Source organism: Ceratotherium simum, chromosome 15 (assembly GCF_057802395.1).
Source record: "Ceratotherium simum simum isolate JZ-2026a chromosome 15, ASM5780239v1, whole genome shotgun sequence".
Classification (NCBI taxonomy): domain Eukaryota; kingdom Metazoa; phylum Chordata; class Mammalia; order Perissodactyla; family Rhinocerotidae; genus Ceratotherium; species Ceratotherium simum.
The window spans coordinates 35,930,773-35,955,469 of NC_141914.1; the positions used below are offsets into that span (position 1 = coordinate 35,930,773).

General features: G+C 39.7%; 1 long non-coding RNA gene across 1 annotated transcript in view; it reads right to left on the bottom strand.

Annotated features, from left to right (window-relative positions):
- Positions 1–15,661, bottom strand: part of LOC147915165 (uncharacterized) — a 29,332-nt gene extending 13,671 nt beyond the window's left edge. Inside the window, exon 1 of the long non-coding RNA XR_015554457.1 lies at positions 15,530–15,661. This is a non-coding gene — a long non-coding RNA (uncharacterized LOC147915165). The remainder of the gene's footprint in view (positions 1–15,529) is intronic.
- Positions 15,662–24,697: the final 9,036 nt, after the last annotated feature.

The following is a 24,697-nucleotide window of genomic DNA, read 5'->3' on the forward strand; positions in this document are numbered from 1 at the left end:
GGAGTGTGCCGAACTTAACCACTATGCCACAGAACTGGCCCCTGGTAGCTCTATTTTCAATTTCTTGAGGAACTTCATACTGTTTTCCATAGTGGCTGTACCAGTTTACATTCCCAGCAACAGTATACAAGGGCTCCCTTTTTTCCACTAGCATTTATCTCTTATGTTTTTGATAAGGAGCAGAATTTGAGGAAGACCTCTAGAGAGGGCAGGTAGAGCCTTGATCTTTCCAGTCAGCTAGCAATCCACTTGGAAAACACAATTCTTGTGGCCAGCCCGGTGGCACAAGAGGTTAAGTGCGTGTGCTCCACTGCGGCGGCCTGGGGTTCGCCAGTTCGGATCCTGGGCGCGCACCAATGCACCGCTTGTCAAGCCATGCTGTGGCGGCGTCCCATATAAAGTGGAGGAAGATGGGTATCGATGTTAGCCCAGGGCCAGTCTTCCTCAGCAAAAAGTGGAGGATTGGCAGATGTTAGCTCAGGGCCAATCTTCTTCACAAAAAAAAAGAAAAGAAAAGAAAAATACAGTTCTCTTTAAGGAAGGTTGACTGAGTGATGAGACCTGAAGGGCAGCCTAAGAAGGAAGACTTTTTTGTAATGAAGTATAACTTACATACACAGATCTTAAGTGTATAGATAAATTTTATCTAGTATCATTCTCCTTTGGCCTGGAGCACTTTCCTTAACAGTTCTTGTAGTGCAAGTCTGCTAATGATGAATTCTCTCAGCTATCATTTGTCTTTATTTTGCCTTCAATTTTAAAACATTTTCTTTGGATATGAATTTCCAGGTTGATAGGTCCCCCTTGCCCCCAGGACATCAAAGACTTTGTTCCAATTTTTTCCGGTTTCAGTAGTTTCTGATGAGAAACCAGTGGTCACCCTTATAGTTGTTCCTTTGATTTTTTGTAATATGCACCACTACCCCCACCCGCTGCTTTTAAGATTTTTTCTTTATCTTTGTTTAACACATCTTGGTTTACATCAATTTGATTGTAATGCACTGTGATGTGGTTTGTGTGTGTGTGTGTGTGTGTGTGTGTGTGTGTTTATCCTGCTTGAAGTACACTGAGCTTCTTATATCTGTGGGTTTATATTTTTCATGTCATTTAAAAATTTTCAACCATTATTTCTGTAAATATTTTCTCTGCCCCAATCTCTCTTTTGTCTCCTCCTGGTACTCCAATACATACATACAATTATACATACACTAGACTCCTTGGTATTGTACCACAGAACAATTGTCCCTGAGACTCTGTTTATTTTTTTTTTCAGCATTGTATCTCTCTGTGCTTCTATTGATATAACTTCTGTTATTCTGTCTTCAAGTTCATCAACCTTCCTTACGCATTTTCTAATCTGATGTTAAACTTACCCCATTATTTTTTTATTTCGAATAATGTATTTTTTAATTCTAGAATTTCTGTTTTGTTCTATCTTGTTTCCCTTTTTTTTAAGATTCCCTATTTGTTCACTCATTATGTTAACATTTTCCTTTAAATTCTTGAATATAATTATAATAGCTCTTTTATAGTTCTTGTTTGCAAATTTCATCATCTTTCCCATTTCTTGTTATTTTCTATTTTTCTGATTTATGTTTTGGTTATGGATCACATATTTAGGCTCATTTACATATCTAGTAAATTCAATTGTATGGTTGATATTATCGGTACTACATTTTTGAGGGATTTTGTTTTCTGTCATAGTAGAGCTTAGTGGTTTGTTCCAGCAGGCATTTAATTTGCTCTTGGATCAACACAGTCATTTCAAGGTTTGTTTAGAAACTTTTAAAGAGCTAGTCTAGAATGACTATTACCCTGGTGTTAGGCTAATTCTATTCCTAAAGTGTTGCTTTTATATGGGTTTTATTGAATTTCTGGGGTGCTCAGCAAAGTCTCTGTACTCTGGATAGTCAGAATGCAAACATCTGCCAGCCCTGTGCAAACTCTGGTATTTGTTTAGGTCACAGCTCCCAGTAGTTGTTTTTCTCTGATAGATATTTTTAGTCTAGCTTCATGCAGCTTTTCTCTGCATATACACAGGTTAGTATTCAGCCAAAGGTTCAATGGGCTCCCTAAGCAGATTTTTAGAGCTCCTTCTATATGTAATTCCCTTCTCCCAGAAATTCTAGCTACCTCAGTAGACCTGAGTTCTGATCTCTATCACTTTAGCTCTGCAAGACAGCTGTGCTCGGCTTTGGTACCCCTTCTCTGCACTACAGTCTGGAAAGTGCCTTCAAACAAAAATCCATGGTAATCATGGGGCTTATCTTGTTTGTTTTCTCGTCTCTCAGAGATCACAGTCCGGCACCGCCTTTGATTCAACATCAGAAAATAGTTATTTTTTATATTTTGTTTGGGTTTATAGTTAATTACTACAAAAGGGCTAGTGTCGTATCTATTACTCCACCATGGCAGAAAGTTGAAGTTCCACCAAATAGACTACGTGCTGCCAAGTGCTGTGTTAGTCTTTGAGGCTTTACAGATAGACACACCCAGGACCTCATTACTTGGTGGAAAAGATAGTCACACAAATAAATTCAATGTTGTCGGAGGAGCTTTAGTAGAAGAATGCACTGAGCATCACAGAAATTAAGAGGAGGGGACATTTGACTGTCTGAAGATGTCAGGAAAGACTTCCTAGAGGAGATGGCATTTAACCAGGGGATTTCTGTTTTTCTAGTTGGGGAGTAGAAACACATTAACAAATTAAGCAAATGAACAAAGAATAAAGTGTGCATGTACAGTAAGAAGCACTAGGTAACAGTTGTATAGGTTGTATGAGGGTGAAGGAAAACTGTTACTATGTGAAACTAGAAAAATAAGGTACAACTCATGAAAGTCCATGAAGGTCATATTGAATAGATCAGCTTTTCCTGTACAGGGACCCATAGCATCATAATGATTAAAAGCAAGGTCTCTGTGAGAACTTGCCCATAATTACTAGCTGAGATTTTGGGTAAGTTTATTATAAACCTCAAGATTTTTTTTCTTTTAATTTTTAAATAGGATAATATTGGAGCCTGCCTTATTATGCTAAGGATAGTTAATTTAGTTAATGCCTATAAAGCACTCAGCTCAGTGTCTGGCATTTAAGTGCTCAAAAATGGTAGCTGCTTATGTTATTGTTGTTATTTCTGCAGGAAAATGGAGCCAGAGTTGGTTTGTGAGGTGATTTATTTTGTAAATAGGTATATATTTTTAGGAAAAAAAAATGCTGTTGGCTAAATGAGAGATAAACTACATGTAGGAGAATGATTGGAAGAAGAGTAGAATGAACAGAATATGGAGTGGGCTGGAAGGTATGCTCAATAGAGGCCAAGAATGTCCATCCTCTGTGGGTGGAAACAGGACGTGGTCAGAGTCTCAAGCTGTGGCCAATTGCTTTGACTCTGTTGGAGTGTGTTTTACCTGCATTTGTTCTAGAGCAGAGGTCCCCAATGACAGTAAGAAACCCCTAAACACGGAGACATCATTGCCAGGGGTGATAGGCTCATGCATTCATTTAAAAGCATTACTGAAATTGTGAGTCTTTTGCTATTTGTGGAGGGTCATATTTTTCAAAAAGGCCACAACAATATCTCTAATCCCATACATTCTTCTTACAATGCAATGTTGACTTTGTCCCTACTAATTCTGGGTGGGCTTGTTACTGGAGCAGAAATGAGCCTATGTGACTTCTGAGCCCAAGTCATAAAAGCAATACAGGTGACACCTAGTTCTCTAGGACACTTTCTCTTGGAACTCAATCACCATGCCATGAGAAACCAAAGAAACCACCCAGAGAAGCCATGTATAGGTTTTGTGGGTGACACCCCAGCTGAGGTCCTACAGTCAGTATCAACCTCTGGACATGTCCTGCCTGAGGCCTCTAATGATTCTGACCTTCAGTCTTTAAGCTACCTCAGCTCCACTGTGCAGAGCAGAGATGAGTTGTCCTTTCCAATCCCTGCCCAAATGCCGATTTATGAGCCAAATAAACCAATATTGTTGTTATTAAACCACTAGATTTGAGGTGGTTTGTTAGGCAGTTATAGATAACTGGAATACTATTTTATATTTTTTCCCTTTAATGATTACTAAAAGAACAACTACTAGCATTTTAAGGTCCTCAATTTTTAAAAATTTATTAAAAGGTATCCCCATATTCACAAAAAATGTGAAGACCCACTGAACTAGGAATTTTAACTGATAGAGAGAAAGTATAGCAGAGGTCATTGTACCAATGAAATTGGTTAGCTTGTTCTAAAAAGACTATTCTCTGCCTGTAAGAAACTGAAAAAATTTTCCTGAAACCGGATTCTAAGTAGCAATTATTTTGACTATATATTTTCCTTTTACCCATGATAATGCATTTATTTTCTGCCGAGGCATAATTTGTTTTTTAAAAACAAGAAAATTACGCCACTCTTGATGTTGACAAAACCAGGTAAGCTTAAGTAATTGGGAAAACAGGCATCTTTTAAAATCATTTCTGCCAATTTATCTCTTTTTCTTCCCGCCTCCCCATACTTCCTCCACGCAGCTCCACACATTCTCAAATGTGGTCACAACAGTTGTCAATAACAACAAAAGATTAAGCCCTGCAGGGAGAGAAAGACTGAGAAAATTGGAGCTGGAAACACCTCTAGTAGTTCGTTCCATTCTCCTTGAGGTTGACTCATGCGGAGAAAGCTCTGCTGCTCATGGTTTGAGATAATAGAAGATTTCCCAACAGCCTGGAAAATTTTTGTTAAGACCTTACAAATAGGAAAGGACCATGTAAGCTATTGAGATAGCACAGACAGATAAAGTGAACATATTTTCCAAATAAACACCAGGACACATTGATCCAATGAATGGTCTGATAGCGGGGCAAAGCATTTGAATCCAAGACCTATAGTCTGCCTGTTGCTCTGACAGAGAGGGTGGAGGGAAAATATTCAACAATGGCCCAATTGTTCTGATCCATTTAGGGAATATTCCACCCTATCCTAACATACAGCATATATCGTCAAATTGGCTAGATTAAAAAATTTTTTTTTTCATTTCTACCCAAATACAAATACAGTTCCCAGTGAAACCTAGGATTATTTTAATCCATTAGTTTTTTTCTTATATCAACTGAATTCTTATATTTGTATGTCACTTATGCATTTTGCATTCATGTCTCAGAAACCTTCATGAATTGCCCCACTCAACCACTACACAAAGACTTGGAATGTTCCTCAAAAGAAAGATAAGATGCTTAAAAAGTGTTTGTTGATTGATCATTAAAACTGGGAAGTAATGGTTTGCTGTCATGTTTTAAAACAACTAGTAAGAACAAATGGCTTAAGACAAGGCTAATCTTTTAGGGAATCTAAGAACTCAATTAAATCTAAAAAACTCCCATCAGAAAAAAAGTCACAGGAGCACAGGGTATACAATTTCTATTACAATTTCAGAGAGTGCATGGACTTCAGGTTAAGAACTCCTCCCTAATGGTGATGTATGTATTCTGTATGGACCATGAGCTAACTGCTTTCGATTTGAAATCAACCACCGTTTATTATAAGCCTACTATATATCAGGCACTAAGCTAGGCACCCCACTTCTACTTCAACATAGTCTTGAGAAGTAGATAGAGACTGCCCCATTTTACAGACCAGGAGCCTATTTTCTTCTCTTGTCTTTTCTCCATGACAACTATTAATATTCCAAAAAGTGAATGTTCTTCCAATGAACACATTCTGGGAAATGCTAATCTAGTCAAAATCCTTTATTTTGAAAGTAACGAAATGGAAGCCCAGAGAGAGAGAGGTAACATGCCTAAAGTCAGATGGTGAGTTGGTATAGGTTGGGCTTAGAACCCAGATCTGTCTCCTAGGCCTGTGCTCTTTGACTATATCAGTCCACTACAAGAGGACTCCAGCGCAATGGATGACAAGGTGTCTTGGTTTGGCTTCCCCCAGAAGCTGGGGGAAGCTTGACTCACAGACAAGGATATAATAGCAAAGTAGTTTACTGGGGAAGGGAAAGAAATGCGCGGAGAGGAAGAGGGAAATGAGACAAGAAAGGCAGTCAATAAAGAATGTGTTATCAAATCAGTTATAACTCTGGGTGACTGGAGTTTTATTCTGTTGGGGAAACTCGGGGTCAGCATAGGACACGCATCTTAGAGTTTTCCCACTGAAGGTGACTAGGGAGCTCAGGTATTTATACACCAACTCTAGTCAGTTATTGGCTGTTTAAGGGATGGGGAGATGCATTAATTCTAGAACCTCCATCCTCCTTCTTTGGGCAAAGCAGGCTTCAGTGGTCAAAGAAGGCTCTTAATCAAAGAAATGCAAATGTTAGCATTACAAGTCACTTGGCATTTACAGAAGGTGAGGGAAAATATTTTCAGGCTACTGATAATGTCTGCTACGTATATATCCACATACATGGTCAGATCTGTGGGCTAGTGTGTGGCATGTTTGTCTGGGAGTTGGGAGTCTTGGCTCCTCATTTCAATATATTTAACCTCCATTTGAGAATCTACAACTGAACACCATTTGTAGACTCAGGGAAGTGCTTCCGGAGACAGCAACCAAGATAATGAAAGGTTTGTGAAGTAGCACAACTAGGATGATGGCTGTGGGTTTACTTACCCTGCAGAAGGGAAAGTTGAAACAGAGCTTAATTTTAATCTACTGAATCTAATGACTTTCCAAATTCTGTTAATTCTATATCCACAGTGACTTTCTGTTCCATTCCTAAGATCTTTGCTTAGGCTCTCAATATTTATCACATAAACCAGTCATTTTCAACACTATTATATCTCATGCTTCTTTTTATGAAAAATAAATAAAAATAAAAAACTTTTGCAATGCCCCATTTAGTATCTGGAAATGAAAATAGTAGGTAATATAATCTATCAACACATATCATTTCACAAACAGCAATATAATGCCCTGAGTTTAATACATGGAGAAATAAAGGAAAGTAGTTTGTAACAAAATAATATGTTTCAGTAAACTAGTGTACTTGATCAAGTAGGCAAATGCTTGCAGCTCTTCGTGCTTTGAATGCCATAGCTACCAATGCATACCAGTACAGGTGTGTTGTATTAATATTCAAATATCATTAGTAGTGTTTATATATGTAAATCAGAGTTAAATACCAGGCTCAGACTATTATAAAAAGAAATATTCAATTTTTATGTGGAATTCAGAACAATTCTTAATTGTTTAGAGCTGTCCTGTACGATGCAAAGTCTCTATCGTTCTTGGCTCCTAAACACCAGTAGCAACCCCTGAAAATCCCCAAAATTTCAAAACATGCCTTAGGAACAGTATTACCCCGATTGAGAACCACTGACTCATTATGGTAAAATCCTGGTTGTTCCCACAGCCTCTAATCATTTATCTCTCTCATCTATGAGGACCAGAGTCAACTTCCTAGAATGCAGGACAAACCCTTCTCTCAAACCTTTCATGGTCCCTTCAGTTCAAATTCTTTTCACCTGATAGGAGACCTGGGGGTTGGCTTGTCTAGCAGGGTTTCAGAAAGCTGGAGCAGAGCCACCACATATAGTTATGGAGGTTTTGCACTGCTCAGTTCCAGGGAGTATTACTTACATCTTCTGACAGAGATAATATATGATGTTTAAAACAAAGAATTGTGTGTAGCCTAGAGTCTATGTATGAAAACTCTATATAAATCAGAGCCAGTGTTCTACTAACTGCTCTGAGAAGCCCTTGATAAGCTCTGGGTTGCACAGACCTATGGGAATGCTGTCAAGGCCTCCCCGTATCCATTCTCTCCTGGTGACTCAGGCAATGAGCTGGTACTGGTATCAGAAAGAACTTAGAAGTTTCCTGTCCATGTGTTTCTGTTCCATCTCTGTGGTCTCTGGGTCTGAGTTCTTGGGTATGCAATGGACCGTGGGCTGTATGTGGGCCTGGTGCAGGCAGAAGTGGTGGAAGATGGATAGGATGATATGAAGGATAGTACATGAAAGTGTCAAACCACAGGGTTGAGAACTTCTTCTGAGAAGGGCTCCAAGCAACCATCCTCCAGGTTCCTCAGGGATAGGTGGTGCTCCAGGAAAGTCAAAGAGCATCTGGCATTGGAAATCATCTCCTGGTTCTTGGCACCTGTCAGAGCACATGCTTTCTATCAGTCTGTCAAACTTGTTCATCCACGTCTCCCTGACTATCAAAGAGAATTAATGTGTGGGAATGTGTCCAGTGGAGGGGAAGAATTGAAGGAGGCCTAGAAATTTAGATTAAAGTAACATGCTGCAAACATAAAATTTCTTCGAAATCTCATGTTTTATCTTTAAAAATCTATTTTTTTTTTATATTCTATAGTACATCCTACTGTTTGTTTTTTGGTGAGGAAGATTGGCCCTGAGCTCACATCTGTTGCCAATATTCCTCTATTTTGTGTGTGGGACGCTGCCACAGGATGGCTTGATGAGCCATACATAGGACCACACCCAGTATCCAAACCCACGAATCCCAGGCTGCCAAAGTGGAGCATGCAAACTTAACCACTACCCCACCAGGCTGGCCCTAGTGTTTGTTTTGTATACATATTTGGGTGTGTGTGTGTCTCTCTGGGTGTATGTGTGTGTGTGCATAATCTCCCCCTCTAAAGCACCTTTGAGCAAAACTAACACTCTAGGAATAGATGTCATATTTCTCCTATAGCTTCAAGTCACCACCAGTGGGTACAAACATCTCAATTTGAAAGGTATTGAGGTTACATTGTTATTTGGAGGAACTTAGGGCAACTTAGGTCCTTTCTAGTTACCTGTAGTTCCTCAAGGTACTGGGGTAATGCTGGTGCTTAGGAAGTAGGGATTTAGCAGGAGAAGAATTCACACTTTTGGGGGATGTTCTGAGGAGTATGATGTGGTTTTCCAGGGCAAATCTGCAGTGGCACTTGAGTGGGAACAGACCTTCAGTTTTAGGACCCAGTTGATTCTGTTGATGTGGAAGACAGTATAGATGGTGAAGAGAGGGCTAGTTCATCAATTCACCCAATAAATATTTACTAAATCTCTACTTATAAATGCTAGGTACTGATGAGAACTAAGGTGGATGACGTTGTGGAAAACTTTGAACTACCTCTTTGAAAAAGGACTACATGGGCCGTGGTTAGAGAGCTGTTGCTCATACAGGAAGAAGGAAGGTTCCTTCATGGACAGAGCGGTGGTGCAGATAGTTGGGAACTAGAGCAGGGATCCCAGGTCCACTGTGAAATTCTTCCATGAGTGGGCACAGGAATCCTCAGTTTCCCAAGGATATGCTTGATCATAAACCTTTAGGCCTGGGAATATTAGCTCAGGTTTCAGGACACCTTCTGTGCCTGGGTAGAGTATTTAATGTTGGTCATAGCAATTGATCAGGGTGGCAACACACCAAAGTGGCAGTTCATAGCTATGAGCTTCTGTAGTCAGTACATATTCCATTGAGCAGACCCCCTTTATGAGCTGCTCCCACCTCTGGTCTGCTAGATGAAGGCATCTGCCTGCAGCCCATTCTACTTCCGAACTCCACTGAAACTGCTTTCTCCAAGATCACCATAAACTCCATACCACAAAATATTGGTCTTCATTTTACTTAACTTAGCTAAATTTAACACTGCTAACCACTTCTTGGCTCCTTTGACATCTTACTGGCCTGTTTTTCCTTCCACTTCTCTGCTCTTTATTTTTCACTTTCTTCCACTTGCTCATTCTCTTCTAGTTGAGCTTTAAAACCAACATGCTCAAGGTATAATTCCAGGCATCTTTTCTTTTCCCTCTATATTCTTTCCCCAATTACATCCACGTATGTGGATTTTATTGACATCTATTCACTAGTGACTATATTTTTCCCCCAACAAACCCTTCCATTTACACAACTTCTTGCTTCACAAATTTGTTTTGATGATTCACAGGCAGTGGTGTGCTGGAGATGTGTCTTCCTGGATCACGAGAGCCTATTGTTAAATTTCCAGGAATTTTTCAAGCTGGTTGGTAAACCATTAGTAGCTTGAAATCAGATGTGATGGAAGTATTACACCACGAAAATCAGAAAATGCTACAAATCAGGGCTCCCCATCTATTTCCTCTCCCCCTGAGAAATGGTTTACAGTGTGCCACTGCCACAGGTAACGTTAATTCAACATTTTAATACTGCTCTATCAATATTCTTCCCTCACCTCAAACCTGGCTCTGTCCCAGCATTTCTTCCCAGAATAGGGAGGGGAACCACCATCCACCAAGTTGCTTCCACTGAAATAGTAGAGACAACCTTGACATCATCTCCCTAATTTCTTCATTTTACCCATTTCTCTGACTTATTTTTTTTCAATTCCATTGTACTGAGAGACACTTCCATGCAAAAAGTGTCGCCATTTTAACTGTATAGTATTATGAGTTTCTGACAATTGTATATACATATGAAACATCATCCCTATCAAGATATAGACTATTTCTACCATCTAGTAAGTTCCTTTATCCCTCTTCACAGTTAATCAGCCCCACAACTGGCTTCAGGTAACCATTGATCTGCTTTCTACAATTACAAATTAGTTGTAGCTATTCTAAATTCTTATAAAAATGGAGTATACATGCATACTCTTTTGCATCTGGCTTGTTTTACTCAGTGTAACGGTTTTTAGATTTATCCAAGTTGTTGCATCTATCTGAAATTTATTTCTTTTTATTTCTGAGTAGTATTCTACAATATGAACATACCACAATTTATTTGTCCCTTCTCCTGCTGATGTATGTCTAGATTGTTACCAGTTTTTATTTAGTATAAATATTCTTTTGCGTGTGTGTGTGAGGAAAATTAGCCCTGAGCTAACTTCTGTTGCCAATCCTTTTTTTTTTTTTTTTTTGCTGAGAAAGATTGGCCCTAAGCTAACATCTGTGCCCATACTCCTCTATCTTGTATGTGGGATGCCGCCACAGCCTGGCTTGATGGGTGGTGCGCATGGCCACGCCTGGGATCCAAACCTGCGAACCCCAGGCCGCCAAAGCAGAGCACGTGAACTTAACCACTATGCCACTGGGACAGCCCCTAGTATAAATATTCTATAAAGATTTGTATACAAACAAACTTTATGTATTTTTATAGGTACATGTTTTCGTTTCTCTTTGAATTGCAGATGCCGTAAGACTCTGTTAAGAAGGCAGGATCCAAACAGTGCTGCTGATGTTTTCTTTTAATATCTTTGTCTAGTGGCATGGTAGTGTATTATCTCTTTCCCTATTTTCTGAAAGACATTGTGTAGGATTGTTATTATTTCTTCCTTAGATGTTTGAAATAATTCACTAGAGAAATGATCTGGGCTGGGATTTTTCTTTGTGGAAAATTTTTAATAAGAAATCCAATTATTTTTTAATAAATACGGGACTATTTAGAATTTCTATTTTAAGTCAGTTTTAGTCATTTGTTTTTTTCAAAGATTCTTCCTTTTTATATCAGATGTTGAATTTATTGGCATAAAGTTGTTCATAATAGTCATTATTATCCTTTTAGTTACTGTAGAATCTGTGATAATATCCCCTCTTCCATTCTTCATGTGGATAACTTGTCTCCTCCCTTGTTTTCTTGATGAGTTTAGATAGAAATTATTAGTTTTATTGAAATGATGGTCACAGCAGCCAATCAAGATGGAAAATGGTGATTCACCAAAGTGGCAGTTCATAGCAATGAGCCTCTGCAGCCAGTATATATTCCATCGAGCAGACCTCCTTTATGAGCTGCTCCCACCTCTGGGCTGCTAGAGGAAGATGTCTGCCTACAGCTTGAAGAACCAGCTTTTGGTTTAATTGATTCTCCATTATCTGTATATTATCTACTTGATTGATTTTTGCACTTTTTCTATTATTTCATTTCTTCACTTTCTTTAGGTTTGTCTCATCACTTTGTAGCTTTTTAATATGTAAGCTTAAACCATTGATTTGATTTTTATTATTTTCTAATATAATCATTTAAAGTTATACATCTTTCCTTAGGTACTGCTTTAACTGCATCTCACAAATTTTGCTATGTTGTGTTTTTACTTTCATTCGGTTCAAAATATTTTCTAATTCCTCCTGGGTTTTCTTCTTTTTACCCAAGAGTTACTTAAAACCATGTTGCTTAAGCATTTTTCAGATCTCTTTCTGTTTTTAATTCTAATTTAATTCTCTACAATTAGAGAACATATGCTATGATTTCAATCTTTTAAAATTATTGATTTTAATCATTTGATGGACTCATCTTGTTTATTTTCCTACTCCCAGTGATTATGATCTTGTGATGCCTATTGTCCAATGTCTGAAAGTGGAGTTTTTGTCATATATTTTTCCCAGTTTGTTATTTGTTTGTAGTGGCAGTGCAAGTCCTGCATCTGTTACTTTATCATGACCCAGAGCCTCCCTGACTTATTGAATCTGGCACATAGTGATTAAATTCCTTTATGTTCTCCATTGTCCTTCAGGTCTCAATATTTCCTCTGAGAAGTGTCCCCTGACTGCTCTACTCAACTGAAAACTGGGTTAGAGCCCTCTTTTGTGGGTATTTTCTTCAGAGTGCACAATATTTTCTCCTTACGTAGTACATACCTCACTCTATTGTATTTGCCTGTTACTTTTTTACTTACTTCTCATAAAGAATATATATCTTATATATTAGGTTGAACCATATGAAGTTTCTGCTATTTGACCATTTTTTAACTTACAAAACTAGCAGTTTGCCCTGGATCAAACTAATAGGTATAAAAAATATTATTTATACATACATAGAGAGGTTGTGGGGATCTTAAAATAGCCCATGAAATGAGATTAATGGGAAAGTCTTCATTTATAATAATCCTTCTCCAGAACTTTTGAAAGTGGCCCTACCACATTCTCTAATTCATGTTATAAGTCTGCTTTGACGATCAGATGAGATAATGTATGTAGAACATTTGGAAAGTGTCTGGGACATGACAAGGCTCAGTGAAGTTATTCATGTTGCCGTCTGTTGATGTTGTTTAGAGTGTGTGTCAGTTCAACTTCGTCTTTGCTAGATGCCAGGCAGGTCCCTCAGACTGTTGCTCACTCTGTAATGTCCCTGCCTTGTGGCAGTCCTTGAGAACCCCTCTCAGCCTTTCCTTCAGCTCCCTTCTTTTAGTTAACCCCCAGGAAAAGGAGTTCCTTCCTTTGTGACAGTGATTATGTGCCCTGGGCTTCAGGTTCATTGGGAAAATCCTTACATTTGATCCCTTCATCTCTCCCAGAAGCTTCTCAGGCCCCTAGAATCAGCTTCTTGACCAGATTCTCTCAATCCTGTGGTGAAGAGAGGGGGCTTGATCTCAAGTCCATTTAGTAGCCCTTGTAGGGGTTTTTGTTTATTTTATTTTTTTATCTGTTCAGCAATGTTTGGCTTTCTTGGCCAGAGTTTCTTGACTGAGTCCTGGACTCGGGTGTCCTAGAAATAAGATGTTACCGATGGCAGAAGCCACCTTCCCAGGGACTTGGTGTTTCTATAACTCTCCCATCAGAAGCTTCCAGGAGACTGAAAGTAGAAGTGACACCACTCCTCTCTTTCAGCCATCACTTTAACCATGGTGAAGAAGGCCGTGTCTAGGAGTCTGAAAATCTGTCTCTTGCCTCTACTCCCTCTTTAGAACCCAATTCTCCTATGTGTACAAGGCCCTTTTAGTTCTCAGGTTCTGTCACCTGCTTGAGTTCTTTTGAAATGCATTTCAGGAATTCCTATACAGAAAAAATTAGAAGAATCCTTTATTTCTGAACTACTTTTTTCTTGGATAGTACAACTCAGTAGGTTGTTAGCTGATGCTTTTGAACCTTCTTAAGTGGAGGCTTAATTTATCATCTAGGAAAGAGTCTTGTGCCCTCAACATTAAGGACAGGGAATGGACCTCAATACCAGAGGGACTCACCTTTGTGTCCTCCCTCAATCATGTGAGTGAACATGTCAACTCCCACCTTGAAGGTACCACTTCTCAAATAATAACATGAGGAATAATGATTCTTGGCCACCTACCCACATCAGAATGTTGTCACTACACATTACTTAAAAGGCAGTCTAGAATAGCACTTCTCCTGGGATAACTAAAGCAGAAAATGGCAGTAATCACAGGTACATATACCTCTGTGGGCTGCATTAGCTGTGGTCCCTTGGAGGCAGTGGGGGCTGCTTGGCTGATGGGGAAATTGTAGGCATGTGGGCTCATGTTCTGCGAGGAGCAATTACAGCCCAGAATACAGAGAAATTGTGGGAGGAAGCTGACAGCTGTAATTGAAGAGCATAATATAAGTCAATGGAGTGAAAAGGAGAGAAAAGAGTGAAATCCACAACAGTAGACAGCAATGAAAGCCTTGTATATGATCATTTTTGTGCCCTGTTTCTCTGTCTAAAGAGAAGGACTCCATAGACAGCAAATCAGGATTGAATCCTGATCTTGCCTTTTACTAATGGTACCATCTTGAGCAAATCACTTACCCTCTCTTAGGCTTAGTTCCTTCCTCTGTGGAAACTAGGGTAGTAAAATTTTGCAAAATTGTTGCAAGGAGTAAATGAATTGCATATGTAAAAGAAGCTAGTGATAACACTTCAAGATAGCAAAAGTATTTTCTGAGTTTTCATTATGTACCAGGCACTGTACTAGCCATAGAGAAGATGCAGATAGAAATGAGACAATTCCTGCACTTCAGGAGAACAGAGGCTCCTGGATGAGACAGAATCATATATGACTACTCTAGACTAAAAGGTAAACCATTGGTTGACTCTAAGAGAATCTAACTCATTTCAAAATATTTCTTTCAAGCGTTTTAAAGATCTGTCTGAATGTCTTTTATTATTGAAAAGGATCATTTCCACAATTAGCTAAAAGTGGATTTATTTGCATATTTTATTCCTATCAAAATCATCATAAGTGAATTAATTTTTTAATAAAAATTATCACAACCACAAACTACTGTATTTGTAATGCCTTCCAAGATTTTGAGGCTATGGAGGCATATCTCTTTAAAATTCAGTAATTAAACTGAATTGTCAAGTAAAGCCAGTGTTCTAAATTGTATCACGGAGACGAAGTCAAGATGGCGGCATAGGCAGACTCTGAACTCACCTCCTCCTGCAGACACAGCAAAGTTACAACTACTCGTGGAAAGATTACCCCTGAGACAGAACTGAAAACTGAAAAGAGGAACTCCTGCAACAATGGACAATCCTAATTGAGGTGGAAGAGGCAGAAACTCCCTTCTCGAGAGGAAAAACCCTGCCTTCACAAGCCGCAGCGCCTAAGGCCACCAGGGAGCAGCCCACAGGTATGCAGCCCTCCCTGGAGGAGCGGGGCCCTGAGCCCGGAGCGCCCCCGCTGTGGGCATTTTGTGGACCCAGCACAATCGAGAGGAGTGGCAGAATATCTGACTTTGCCTGCTACTAAAGCATTGGGGAGTACCCCCAGAAAACCCGGTTCACAAAGAAACTAAAACCGGCTCTTAAAGTTCCCACACGCAAACTCACCCATTTCAGAAAGCAACCTAAATCACCAGCAAGAAAGATGCACAGTGCTTTGGTGAAAAGAGACTCACCTGATAGGCCCTGAGTGCATCTCTGTGAGGGGTGAGACCTCTCCAGGGACTGGGACATTGGCGGCCGCCATTGTTGTGGCCTGGTGTGGGCGTGCTGACACAGACGCCATTGGAGTTCTCCCTGAGGCCTGCTAGCCCAGGGTCTGCCCCACCCGCTAGAGCACCGATTTAATCCAGCTCAGCCAGGGCAGGCAGCCCACCCTAGAGACTGGCCCCACCCAACAACAAGCCCTCAGGCAACTTGCGGGCCTGTATAGATTGGTGACTGGATTCTCTGCAGCCTGGCAACTGAGCCCACTTCAGTGGGGCGGGGCATGCACAAGGAGCCGGTGGAGAGTGTGGGGCGGTGATGGAGTGTGCGGGGCTCCCGCTGTGGAGAGACTGGGTCCGCTTTGGGAGGTCTGGGCATGCACATGGGGCAGGACTGTGTTGACTGTGTGTGTGGACCTGTGGGCGGCAGGGCTTGTTAGCTGCAGAAGACTTGCTTCTCAAAGACCCACATAGGGGGTTTGCCCCACCTTCCAAAGCCTGAAACAATTGGGTGCTCCTGTGCCTGAGGCCAGCCCCACCCAGCTGCAATCCTCAGAGAGCTGACAAGAGACCTAAAGGCTGGAGGCTTATAGCAATTGTAAGGCCCTGAGCCTAACAACCTGCCACGCTGGGGGCCTACTCACTTAAAAGAAATACTGCAACACAAATGTGGTATTAAAACTTGCGGCCAACTGTGCTGGGGCTCCGCACACCTGATAAAGAGACTGAGGGCCCTCAACCACTACAAGCAGCTGAGCATTACAACAGCTGGCCAGGAGCATAACTCAGCCTCCCTGGGTGCCTACAGGGAGAGCAAACAGGCCACAACAGAAGGTCACACGTAGCCCACATAGGGGTCACCCCTGGAACATTGAGAACTGAGGGAAGCACACTGCAGACCCCCTAAGGGATCACTTACATTAGGTCACCTATCCAAGAGCAGGAGAGGTAGCTGACCTACCTAATATGTAGATGCGAGCACAGGGAAAGAGGCAAAATGAGGAGGCAAAGGAATATATTCCAAGTAAGGGAACAGGAGAAAACCCCAGAAAAGGAACTAAGTGAAACAGAAATGAGCAACCTACCCGACAGAGAGTTCAAACAAAGAGTGTTAAGGATGCTCACTGATCTGGGGAGAAGAATAGATGAACTCAGTGAGAATGTCAACAAAGAAATGGAAGATATAAAAAAGAACCAATCAGGGGCTGGCCCCGTGGCTTAGTGGTTAAGTGGGTGCGCTCTGCTACTGGCGGCCCGGGTTCAGATCCTGGGTACACACCAACGTACCGCTTCTCCAGCCTATAGCCATGTCCCACATACAGCAACTAGAAGGATGTGCAGCTATGACATACAGCTATCTACTGGGGCTCTGGAAGAATAAATAAATAAAAATAATTATTAAAAAAAAAAAAGAACCAATCAGAAATGAAGAATACAATACTGAAAATGAGAAATTCACTAGAGGGACTCAAAAGCAGAGTAGAGGATACAGAAGAACGGATCTGCGAGCTGGACGAAAGACTAGAGGAAATTACCCAAGCTGAACAGGTAAAAGAGAAAACAATTAAAAAGAGTAAGGACAGTCTAAGGGACCTCTGGGACAACATCAAGCGCACTAACATCCGTGTTATAAGTGTCCCAGAAGGAGAAGAGCGAGAAAAAGGGGCAGAGAATTTATTTCAAGAAATAATAGATGAAAACTTCTCTAACCTAAGGAAGGAAACAGACATCCAGGTACAGGAAGCACAGAGAGCCCCAAACAAGATAAACCCAAAGAGGCCCACACCAAGACACATCATAATCAAAATGTCCAGAATTAAAGATAAAGAGAGAATCCTAAAAGCCACAAGAGAAAGTTAAGTTACATACAAAGGAAACCCCATAAGGCTATCAGCTGACTTCTCAGCAGAAACCTTACAGGCTAGAAGAGAGTGGCACGATATATTTAAAGTGCTAAAAGTAAAAAACTTACAGCCAAGAATACTCTACACAGCAAGGTTATCATTCAAAATGGAAGGAGAGATCAAAAATTTCCCAGACAAGCAAAAATTAAAGGGGTTTGTCACCAAGAAACCAGTGCTACAAGAAATGTTAAAGGGACTGATTTAAGGGGAAAAGAGAAGACCACAAATAGGAAAAATTATCTATTTCCATGATACGAGGGTAATGGATCCAAATGCAAAAAAAAGAGGTTAGATATGATATCAAAAGTATAAAAGGAGGGAGGAGGGGAGTTAAACAGTAGAGCTTTCAGACAGAGTTCAAACTAAAGAGACTATAAATTCTGTATAGAAGAAGAAAGGAACAGAGAAGGACTACTAAAACACTGAGGAAAAAGAAAAAAAGTTAAAAAATGGCAGTAAGTACATACTTATCAATAGTTACTTTAAATGTCAATGGACTAAATGCTCCAATTAAAAGGCATAGGGTGGCTGATTGGATAAAAAAACAAGACCCATATATATGCTGCATACAAGAGACACACTTCAGACCTAAAGACACTCACAAACTGAAAGTGAAGGGATGGAAAAAGATACTCCACACAAATGGCAATGAAAAGAAAGCTGGGGTAACAGTACTCATATCAGAAAAAATAGACTTTAAAACAAAAACTGTAAAAAGAGACAAAGAAGGGCATTACATAATGATCAAGGGAACAATCCAACAAGAGGATATAACACTTGTAAATATCTATGCACCCAATGTAGGTGCACCTAAATATATAAAGCAATTATTAACAGACATAAAAAGAGAAATAGACAGTAACACAATAATAGTAGGGGACTTTAACACTCCACTTACACCAATGGATAGATCATCCAAACAGAAGATCAATAAGGAAACATTGGCCTTAAATGACACACTAGAACAGATGGACCTAGTAGATATATGCAGAGCATTCCATCCAAAAACCGAAGAATACATGTTCTTTTCAAATGCACATGGAACATTCTCCAGGATTGATCACATATTAGGCCACATAACAAGTCTCCATAAATTTAAGAAGATTGAAATAATACCAAGCATCTTTTCTGACCACAAAGGTATGAAACTAGAAATCAACTATAGGAAGAAAATCAGAAAAACGACAAATACGTGGAAATTAAACAAGATGCTACTGAACAACGACTGGGTCAATGAAGAAATCAAAGAAGAAATCAAAAAATACCTGGAGACAAATGAAAATGAAAATACGACATGCCAGAATTTATGGGATACAGCAAAAGCAATTCTAAGTGGGAAGTTGATAGCAATACAGGCCTATCTCAACAAACAAGAAAAATCTCAAATAAACAATCTAACAATGCACCTAAAGGAACTGGAAAAAGAAGAACAAACACAGCCCAAAATCAGTAGAAGAAGGGAAATAATAAAAATCAGAGCAGAAATAAATGAAATAGAGACCAAAAAAAAAAAAAAAAATAGAAAAAGTAATAAAACCAAGAGCTGGTTCTTTGAAAAGATAAACAAAATTGACACACCTTTAGCTAGACTCACCAAGAAAAAAAGAGAGAAGGCACAAACAAGTAAAATCAGAAATGAAAGAGGAGAAATTACAACAGACACCTCAGAAATACAAAAGATTATAAGAGAATACTATGAAAAGCTATATGCCAACCAATTCGACAATCTGGAAGAAACGGATAAATTCTTAGAATCATACAACCTTCCAAAACTGGATCAAGAAGAAGTAGAGAATTTGAATAGACCAATCACCAGTAAGGAGATCGAAACAGTAATCAAAAACCTCCCCAAAAATAAAAGTCCAGGACCAGACGGCTTCCCTGGTGAATTCTACCAAACATTCAAAGAAGACTTAATACCTATCCTTCTCAAATTCTTCCAAAAAATTGAGGAGGGAGGGAAGCTCCCTAACTCATTCTACGAAGCTGACATTACCCTGATACCAAAACCAGACAAGGAGAACACAAAAAAAGAAAATTACAGGCCAATATCACTGATGAACATCGATGCAAAAATCCTCAACAAAATACTAGCAAATCACATACAACAATACGTTAAAAAAATTATACACCATGATCAAGTGGGATTTATTCCAGGTATGCAGGGATGGTTCAACATTCACAAATCAATCAATGTAATACACCACATTAATAAAATGAAGAATAAAAATCACATGATCATCTCAATAGATGCAGAAAAAACATTTGACAAGATACAGCATCCATTTATGAAAAAAACCCTGAATAAAATGGGTATAGAAGGAAAGTACCTCAACATAATAAAGGCCATATATGACAAACCCACAGCTAATATCATCCTCAATGGTGAAAAACTGAAAGCTATCCCTCTAAGAACAGGAACCAGACAAGGATGCCCACTATCACCACTCCTATTTAACATAGTACTGGAAGTCCTAGCCAGAGCAATCAGGCAAGAGAAAGAAATAAAAGCGATCCAAATTGGAAAGGAAGAAGTGAAACTGTCACTATTTGCAGATGACATGATTGTATATATAGAAAACCCTAAAGAATCCACCAGAAAACTTTTAGAAGTAATAAACGAATATGGTAAAGTTGCAGGATACAAAATCAACATACAAAAATCAGTTGCATTTCTATACACTAACAACGAAGTAGCAGAAAGAGAAATTAAGAATACCATCCCATTTACAATTGCAACAAACAGAATAAAACACCTAGGAATAAACTTAACCAAAGAGGTGAAAGAGCTGTACATGGAAAACTACAAAACATTTCTGAAAGAAATTGAAGAAGACACAAAGAAATGGAAAGATATTCTGTGCTCTTGGATTGGAAGAATTAACATAGTTAAGATGTCCATACTTCCTAAAGCAATCTATAGATTCAATGCAATCCCTATCAAAGTTCCAACAACATTTTTCACAGAAATAGAACAAAGCATCCTAAAATTTATATGGAACAACAAAAGACCCCGAATAGCTAAAGGAATCCTGAGAAAAAGAACAAAGCTGGAGGTATCACACTCCCTGATTTCAAAATATACTACAAAGCTATATTAAGCAAAACAGCATGGTACTGGTACAAAAACAGACACACAGATCAATGGAATAGAATCGAAAGCCCAGAAATAAACCCACACACCTATGGACAGCTAATCTTTGACAAAGGAGCCAAGAACATTCAATGGAGAAAAGAAAGTCTCTTCAACAAATGGTGTTGGGAAAACTGTATAGCCACATGCAAAAAAATGAAAGTAGACCCTTACCTTACACCATACACAAAAATTAACTCCAATGGATTAAAGACTTGAATGTAAGACATGAAACTTCTAGAAGAAAACATAGGCAGTACGCTCTTCGACATCGGTCTTAGCAACATATTTTCAAGCACCATGTCTGACCAGGCAAGAGAAACAATAGAAAAAATAAACAAATGGGACTACATCAAACTAAAAGCTTCTGCACAGCAAAGGAAACCATCAACAAAACGAAAAGACAACCTAACAATTGGGAGAAGATATTTGCAAACCATACATCTGATAAGGGCTTAATCTCCAAAATATATAAAGAACTCATGCATCTCAACAACAAAAAAACTACCAACCCAATTAAAAAATGGGCAAAAGACCTGAGCAGACATTTCTCCAAAGAAGATATACAGATGGCCAACAGACACATGAAAAGATGTTCAAAATCATTAACCGTCAGGGAAAAGCAAATCAAAACTACAATGAGATATCACCTCACGCCTGTCAGAATGGCTATAATTAACAAGACAGGAAACAACATGTGTTGGAGAGAATGTGGAGAGAAGGGAACTCTCATACACTGCTGGTGGGAGTGCAAACTGGTGCAGCCACTATGGAAAACAGTATGGAGATTCCTCAAAAAATCAAGGATAGAACTACCATATGATCCAGCTATTCCACTGCTGGGTATTTATCCAAAGAACTTGAAAACACCAATGCATAAAGATACATGCACCCCCGTGTTCATTGCAGCGTTATTCACAATAGCCAAGACTTGGAAGCAACCTAAGTGCCCATCAAGGGACGAATTGATAAAGAAGCTGTGGTATATACACACAATGGAATACTACTCAGCCATAAGAAACGATGAAATCCAGCCATTTGTGACAACATGGATGGACATTGAGGGTATTATGCAAAGTGAAATAAGTCAGAGGGAGAAGGTCAAATACCATATGATTTCCTTCATTAAGTAGTAGATAATAATAACAATAAACAAACACATAGAGACAGAGAATGGATTGGTGGTTACCAGAGGGGAAGGGGGGAGGGAGGAGGGCGAAAGGGATAATTCGGCACATGTGTGTGGTGATGGGTTGTAATTAGTATTTGGTTGGTGAACATGATGTAATCTATGCAGAAATAGAGGTATAATGATGTACACCTGAAATTTATACAATGTTATAAACCAATGTTACTGCAATAAACAAAAATTAAATTGTATCATGCAGGAGCACTAGTCATCTAAAATGAGAATTGGTCCCAAGAAAATCCAAGATCTGATTTGAACATCTGGGGAACATGTCACTGGGGCCCTAGCTGGCTGGGCCCTGGCCACTTAAAGAACCTGAGATTTAGGGCAGAAGGTAAGCTCTTCCCAACAGGTCTGGCCCTCAAATTCCTAGCCAGAGATAAATTTCTAAGACCCTGATGCAGTCATAGTGGTCTCAGCCCACTCTTCCACATCCTGAGTCCCCCAAGAATTGTCATGAACACCAGCCTCCTCACACCCTACTTTCTTCATCCTGACCTTGCCATGTGCTGCTCTCTCCAGCCTTAAGCTGCACCCAGCTGCCACAGCCATTCCAGGCCAAATCCTACTAGTTTACTAGGCTCATGTTTTTGTGAAAGCAGTGGAGTATGAGGCTAAAGTAGAGGTACCAAAGAGAGGTTAACCCAGATGTAATAAAAAAAGATAATATCCATAGGGCCTCAGGAGACAAGGCTGCTTGGAGGAGGTGAAACTTGAGCTGAGCTTTGAAGAAATGTTTTGATTTCAGAAGATGTAAATGACTGAAGGCTCTTCAGTAATTACTCTGGACCCAGAGCTATAGGTGCAGTGAAGCCCTCCTCCCTAGTTCTCCCCAGATGGAAGATGTTCTACTCTTGTACTCTCCAAAGAATTCTGCACTCTCCACCATCTAGGGGAGGGCTTTGGCTCTTTCTTTGCTTCTAAAGGAGAGCAGGATGCAGAATAGCTGTCTACCATAGGATGAGGGGGACCAGCGTCTGACATACTCCTTTCAAGTCTACATCTTTCCCCACTCACCCCAAATCTCTTCAGTGTCTGAAAGATCTCTGATAGAGAGATATCTCTTTGGATTTCAAATGCTTTTCTGTATTCTACAGAACATATAGCTGGTATTCAAAAAATATTTAAGGAATACATATATGGCTGAATACCTCATAGAAGAGTGCCCCTTAAAAATTTGCCAGCTACTACTTCATAGAGATTAATTCAAAGACAACTGAAAATAAGGTCACATAGAAATAAAAAATAAGGATAAATCATTTTTCAGAGTAGTTTACAGTTTCTAAAAAACTTCCACATCCATTATTTTATTTGATTGATTTGATATACAACCCTGTATATACTAGCTTTTGCTACCTAAGAAACCACCCCAAATCTTGGTGGTTTAAAAAACAATCATTTATTCTCATGGAGTGGGGCTCAGTTGGATGGCTCTGCTCATATCAGCTGGGCTTTCTCATAGGTCTAGGGGTTAACCGGGGGTCAGGTGAAGTAGGATGACCCAGCTGGGGCAAGTTGGCTCTGTTCCACCTTCTGGGACCAGAGAGCTAGCCTGGGCATGAGCTGCTCATGGTGATGGTGGAAGCTCATGAGAGCAAGTGGAAACACACAGGACCTCTTGAGAGCTAAGCTCAGAACTGTCATGCTGTCACTTCTATTTCATTTTATTGCCCAAAGCAAGTTATATGATTAACTCAGAATCATGGAGTGGGAAAATATCCTCTTCTCCTTTTGTGAGAGGAACTACAAAGTTGCATGGCAAAGGGCAAGGATACGGGAACAGATGAAAAATTGGAGACCTTAGTGCACTCTATTACAAACCCTACAAGCTAAAAGGGCAAGCATTACTATCATTATGCTCATTCTATGTGCAGAAAACATGTCTCAGAGAAATGAAGTGATTTTTCCATGGAGTAGAGCTAGGTCTTTTGACACCAAATGCCTTTCCCTTCTGCTGCACTACAGAAGAGTTGCCTGGGAATCCACATGCTAGAGTTAGAAGGAGGGGACTGTAGGAGAAGACTGGCTCTTGAAAAACTGAATATGCAAAGGGTCAGTGGGCAGACCATATATAAAAATAGAACTCTGACACACCACTCCTGCAGCAAACCACAACCTCTGCAGCAATTAGACCCAAAACCATGGTCAATAACCACCAGCTTCCCTAATTTTCTCTCCTGCTTCCAACTTAGGACCAATCAGAGAAAGCCAAATATGCTCCCCTAACCAATCACATAGGTTGTTCCTCTTCTAGTTAGCCCTCCTTCAGCTTCCCCATGCCAACAACCTCTAATCAGGGCATACTTGAAGCCTCTCCTTTTTTCCACTATAAGGCTGTCACACTCTCCTGCCTGCTTTTGAGTCTCTGCCAAATGCATGATGGTAGCTGACTCCCTTGCTAAAGCAAACTCTGAATAAACAGCCTTAGCTTGTCCTTGTTTGGATATTCTTTGTTTATTTCCACACCATGCCACCTAGAGACTGAAGCAGGAGACTTTTTGGATCCTGCCTGTAAGGTCAGGAGGATGAAGATTTCTTGGGCCCAAAATAATCACTTTAGATTCCCCCAAGTTTTTTCAACATTGGGCAACTTTCTTGACTCTGAGGAATGTGGAAGGAAGTACTTGAGGTCTTTACTTGATTAATGTTGCTGTATTCTTGTATCCTTTTCCTGCAATAAACCATAGATTTTAAGCATTATCATTTTGGGTCCTATCAAACTTCTTAAGCAATCAAACACTGTCTAAATGCCACCATTAGCGCAACCCAAAATTGGAACCAATCCATATGTCCATCAACAGGTGAACATGTAAGAAAATGTGGTATATCCATAAAATAGAATACTTTTCGGCAATTAAAAGGAACAAACTACTGATACATGCTAAACGAAAGAAGTGAAACACAACAAACCA